This window comes from Lissotriton vulgaris, chromosome 1_1 (assembly GCF_964263255.1).
Source record: "Lissotriton vulgaris chromosome 1_1, aLisVul1.2, whole genome shotgun sequence".
Taxonomy (NCBI): Eukaryota; Metazoa; Chordata; class Amphibia; order Caudata; family Salamandridae; genus Lissotriton; species Lissotriton vulgaris.
The window spans coordinates 99,694,806-99,701,040 of NC_141685.1; the positions used below are offsets into that span (position 1 = coordinate 99,694,806).

General features: G+C 43.2%; 1 pseudogene; it reads left to right on the top strand.

Moving 5' to 3' along the window:
- The first annotated feature begins 575 nt into the window (after positions 1-575).
- Positions 576-2,056, top strand: LOC147737575 (uncharacterized; annotated as a pseudogene).
- Positions 2,057-6,235: the final 4,179 nt, after the last annotated feature.

The window sequence follows — 6,235 nt, forward strand, 5'->3', positions numbered from 1 at the left end:
AGGAAGATTTTCCCCCACCAACTCTGTCTCTTGGGTTGATTCGAGTGTTTCAAAGTGTTCTGTATCTCCAAAGTGGATCATGTACCTGTCTTAGCCACTGAGCAAAAAAGCATATACTGGCACAGGAAGTATAAAAGGAGCCAGTGTTACGCTGTTGATAATTCATAAACCACCCTGGCATGCTCTAATCATCTGTCATTACTTGTATGAACAAACATACCTAATAGGCAAACCCTAAAGCCCAAAGACCTTATCAGTGCTTTTAAAACCCCTAAATCAAATGTGATAAACTAGAATCACTAAATGAGACTAATTAAACAAGAGAAAATTCACCCGGGCATAACTTTGAGAAAATGAATCCATGAGAGGCCTCTTAATCAATACAAGGGGCTCCTCAGTGAAAGTTAATAAGACAAGTTAGATCGGTGCCTTTAAAGGTGGGAAAATGATCTCCAGGTAAAAAATATAATTAGTTGAATACAAATGTGAAGAAGAGCATCTGCAGTGTTGTTTAGAAGTTAATGCTGAGTGTAACATAAACCAGAACAGACTCTGGAATCAGATTCAGTCTTAAGATGACATGTATCCAGGAACAAACCCAACTTGGAGAAACAAAAAACTCGAATAAGAGCAATGACTGTGAGAACAGCTTTAGTCATCAATTCCACCTCACTAAACATGAGAAAACTAGCTCTGGACAAAAACCCTATCAGTGTCCAGAATGCCAGAAAGGCTTCACTCGCAAATCTAACCTTACAGTACATGAAAGAACCCACACTGGACATAAACCGTATCAGTGCCCTGAATGCTGTAAAAGCTTCAGTAACACATATAATCCCACTTTACATGAAAGAACACACACTGGACAAAAACCTTATCAGTGCCCTGAATGCTGTAAAAGCTTCAGTTGGAAATATAGTGTCACTATGCACGCAAGAACCCACACTGGACAAAAACCTTATCAATGCTCTGAATGCTGTAAATGCTTCAGTCACAAATCCAGCCTTACTGTACATGAAAGAACCCACACTGGATATAAACCTTATCAGTGCTCTGAATGTCGGAAAGGATTCAGTCAGAGAAGCAGTTTAATTGAACACAAGAGAACTCACACTGGACAAAAACCTTATCAGTGTTCTGAATGCCAGAAAAGCTTCAATCGGAAATCCAACCTTACTAGACATGAAAGGACCCACACTGGGCTCAAACCGTATCAGTGCTCTGAATGCCAAAAAACTTCAGACATAGATCCAGTTTAATTAATCATGAAAGAACCCACACTGGGCAAAAACCTTATCAGTGCCCTGAATGCCAGAAAAGTTTTTGTGACAAATCCAGTTTAATTCAACATGAGAGAATCCATACTGGGTTCAAACCGTATCAGTGTTCTGAATGCCAAAAAGGTTTTTATCAGAAATCCGGTTTAACTCAACATGAGAAAATCCATACGGGGCTCAAACCGTATCAGTGCTCTGAATGCCAGAAAAGGTTCAATCAGAGATCCAATGTAATTATACACGAGAGAACTCACACAGGACAAACTCCTTATCAGTGCTCTGAATGCTGGAAAAGTTTCAATAAGAAATCTAAACTTACTGTGCATGAAAGAACCCACACTGGGCTTAAACCATATCAGTGCTCTGAATACTGGAAAAGCTTCAGTAGCAAATCCAATCTCACTTCACATGAAAGAACCCACACTGGGCAAAAACCTTATCAGTGCCCTGAATGCCAAAAAAGCTTCAGTTTTAGTTGCAGTCTGATTCAACATCAGGAAACTCACACTGGCCAAAAACCTTATCAGTGCTCTGAATGCTGTAAAAGCTTCAGTCATAAATCCAGCCTTACTGTACATCAAAGAACTCACACTGGACAAAAACCTTATCAGTGCTCTGAATGCTGTAAAAGCTTCAGTCATAAATCCAGCCTTATTGCACATGAAAGAACCCACACTGGGTTCACACCCTTTCAGTGCTCTGAATGCCAGAAAAGCTTCCGACTGAAAAAGAATCTCACTAGACATGAAAGAACTCACACTGGGGAAAGATCTTCTTAGCTCTCTGAATGCTGGAAACGTTTCTGTCAGAAATCTGGTCTCACTCAACCACGAGAACTTACCTGGAAAAAACCTTGTCATTGTTCTAAATGCCTGGGAGGCGTCTGCTGGAGATTCAATTTGATTCAAGAAGAGATAACCCACAACATGAAAGAAAATGATCCGTGCTCTCAATGTGTCAAAAACTTTAGTTGTAAATGTAACCTTTCTACATAAGAGAGACAATGTGGGAGAATAAATGGTGCTCACTGTAACCCCTGAGGAGGAGCTTTCAGCATCGAAAACATTTACATGAAGCAGCCACAAAGACACCACTGTATTGACTGTCCAACAAACTGTCTACTGAGAAAAGCACACAGTGAGGGATGGAAATGATTGAACTAACCTTATTCTTTTGTAACTATTTGTGGCCTCATTCCATTCAGTGTGTTTTGTTCCCTGAGTGTTTATAAGCAATGACTGACCCACAAAGGCCATTCAATCCTGAATTTTGAGATCACGCCCCTAGGATCTGGAATCCAAGTAACCTTGAACTGTTTCTAGCCTTAATGAGCCTCACCATGGGGCTGCAGCAGGAGTCCCTTTGTCGTAGGTCTCTATGGGACCAACGTCTGTTCATGTCTGTGCCACGTAGGGCTGATCATTAAGAAAAGCTAAAGGTGATGGATGGACTGGTAGTTAATCTCAGCAACATCCCGCCTCATCATACTCTAGTCTTTGTGTAACTACAGACAAGTCCAGCCATATGCAAACCACTCTTGGCCCCATCCTAAAGAGTCCTAATGGATTCGGTTCCAAAAGGACACAGCCTTGTACTACAAAGATCCACACAAGTGGCCTCTTTCCATCTTCTTTTTTTTCAAATGGAATCTGCTATCCCTTTAACCATGCCTCAGGCCTGCCACGTTCCATGCTTTGGCTCTTATCATCAACCTTGAACCATCTCCATAACATGGAAGCTCAGAAGACTTCGCAGCTGTTGTAACTGCTTGAAGTTTCACACATTTTGATGGAGTGGATTCAGGTTCAACTTGATAGCCCAACTCTACTCTGTGGGCATTTTGCACTTCAAGCCACTTCTGTGCAGCTCGTCACCTTCTGAGACTGATTCAGCCAAAAACCTTGCTTCAAATTCCAGTGTTAATCATCACCAGAGACTAAACTTATCTTTGTCCTCTCGAGCATAGCTACCGAAGTCAGCTACAATTTTGTAGGTGACTTCCTGATTGATTCAGTGGAACTGCTTGTTTTTTATTCATTTACCTTTTTGTTTGGTTTTGACAGTGGTTTTGCTAATTAATAATGCTTAAATCACATCCCTCCTTTAGATTTTGCTTCTGAATAATTATTAAATATTCTTTTTGATCTAAACTTGGTTTGAATCTTAAAGTTCCTTATCTATTTTTAATAAACTGTATTGAAATTTGTGACTTCTACTGTTTTTCTTTACCTTCAAGTGCGCCTTAGGCCATACTGCTCAAGCCACGTTACCAAAAGCGAGCTAAGAACACTTGAGTAGAAGACACATTTACCTTTGCTGACCAAAGTTTGGGAAAAGCAAAGCAGGCTGACTCCAGAAAGCACACTAAGGTTACTCTCTTAGGTGGCATCTGCACCAACTGTAGATGCAAAAAGTAAAGATTATGAGGGAAGCTGTTGGTATCTGTGCCACAAGAATTTGAGACTGCCACCCTCTCAGTCTCAAACAGTTGAAAAAGCTAAAGATGCACCCATCAGAGATTTATATCTCAGCAACTAAGACTGCTCGCTGTTGTCATACAATACTCACACTGTTACCTGAATCACAATCCCTGTGCAATGTACAAACTTTTACATAAACAAGTTGTGTTGTGCTTTCACCCCCCTTTGTATGTAAATGAGTTTCTGTGATCAGACACCCCAGGCTCCCATTTCTTCTAGTGCGGATTATAATGTGAGAACTGTAACGAGAAATAATCATCTTCCAAGTCACACAGTAGTTTGTAGTTCTTCAGTCTTTTAAATGTACATCCACCCAGCCTGTTCCAAGGTAAAGTAAAGTTTGCGAAGCGTGACTCTCTTGTGGCCCGCTCCCCAGATGAAGTCCATAAGAACAGAAACCGAGTCCAATTTCCTGAAGAAGCGCCGGGACGGTTAAACTACAGGGGTCGAGAAGCAGTATAAATGTATTAACCGCATTTTTGCAACTGCCACTCTACCCATGGGTTGATAGTGGCAGGGAGCCCCAAAACGACAGGGAGCTGCAAACATTGGACATCACCTAAGTTGCCCTGTATAAGTTCTTCGTCGGTGTGGGAAGTTCACCTCTATGTACCTGAAGATGTCATGGTGCCACCCCAGCACTTCTTGTTCTAAGTTGTGAGTTTGCGCATGGGATATAAGCTGGATTTGGTCCAATTTAGCCTCAGTCCAGAATCCCTACCAAAATCGTCTAGAACCTCCATCACCTGCAGTAGATACACCTGCACATTCCTGAGGTACACAAATGTGTAATCAGCATACAGTGAAATGACCTCCCAATTTGGCCCACTTGGTATACCGACTGCTGGGTCCTGTGAACGAAACAAGCCAGCGAACAGGTCCATGACTAGGGAGGAAGTAATGGACAGCGGGCATCTTTGCCACATACTTAAAAAGAAACTGAGATCTCTGCCTGTCCGGATGCGGGCCAGCGATTTATCCAGTGCAGTATTTCTGCACCTAGTTTCATGCACATCAGCACTTTCGTTAAGTAAAACTACTCCAGGGTGTCGAAGGCCTTCTCTATATCTAGTGAGAGTGTTGTGTATGGAGGCAAATTCTTGAAGATTCTCTTCCATCAGCCGGAGAGGCGCCGTAGGTTTAGTCACATTTTTCTCCCAGGTACGAAATCATTCTGGTCTTGGTGCCAATGTAGAGAGGCAGGGGAGCAACCTGTTTGCCAGGACCTTCCCGCAAATCTTGTGGTCGGTGTACAGTGACCAGTAGGAGCATAGCTCCAGGGGGTCCCAGTTGGGGTTAGGCAGGACAAATATCATAGCCTCCCATAGGGATCCTGGCAATGAGCCCTCCTGCCGGGCCTGTTGGTACATTTGGAGTAGGTTTGGAGAGAGGGTTGCTCTGTAGGTGAAGTAAAAGTCCACCGGGAACCTGTCCATCCCAGAAGTTTTGTTGCACGCGATCTAGTCAATCATGAAGCCAATTTCCTCAGTGGTCAGGGTTTCATCTGGTGTATGTTCCTGAAGAGGGTTAAGTCTGGGGATCGACAGTCTATTCAAATACTCATCTAATTGGGGCGCTTGCACTCCCAACACAGCCTGGTATACAGACATCTGGTACTACAGGAAAGCCTGATTTATATCTGCTTGTACATTCAATATCACTCCCACCGGGGATCTGCTGGCCTTTCTGGGGGTCTTTGGGTTCAACGACCTTAGTAGCTATGCTAGTATCTGATAGTGTAGTGTTCCTAGTCTGACCACCGCCTCTCTTTACTTCTTCTGGAGAGGGGTGATTATGTTCTAGTTTCATGCAGCTACCCCAAATATATTTCTGTTGTTCATATTGTTTGTTCAAGAGAGAGGTTCTAGGCTTGTAAGGCGTGTTTTACACCATGCTACATCTTGATGCACAGTCATTATGTGAGACCTTTAAAGGTATCCCACTCTATCACTGTCGTAGAGGCAGTCCCTTAGTTCGTCTCAAAGATGGTGACATGTGTACCTTCAGTATCAGAGAAGACTCTGTCCTGTAGGGCCGGGGCATACAGCCTCCTAGTAGGTACTGGTGCATGTCGTCTGCCCCACTGAATCATCATTTTGAGGTGGTTGTGGTCCGAAAGTGTGTGGCCTAGACATTCAGATCACAAGGCCAAGGAAGCCACAGAGGGATTGTATAGGAGCAAGCAGATTCTGGTGTGCAGTTAGTGTACTGGTGAGAACGAGTATTCTCGTGTACGAGGATTCCTCTGTCACCAGATGTTTCACATCTGGGTAAGCATAAGCCAGTCCACAATGCATGGGTCATTCTGATTGCATTCTCGGTTTGTGGTGGGGAAAGGATCTATCTAGGGAGGTGTCATGGGCAGAAATAAAGTCCCCACCCCATATACTCCGCAGTGCCAGGGCTTGTATCAAGGGCTTGGATGAAGTACACCTGTCAAAAACTCAACACAGACAAGATGGAAGTCCTCATTTTTGG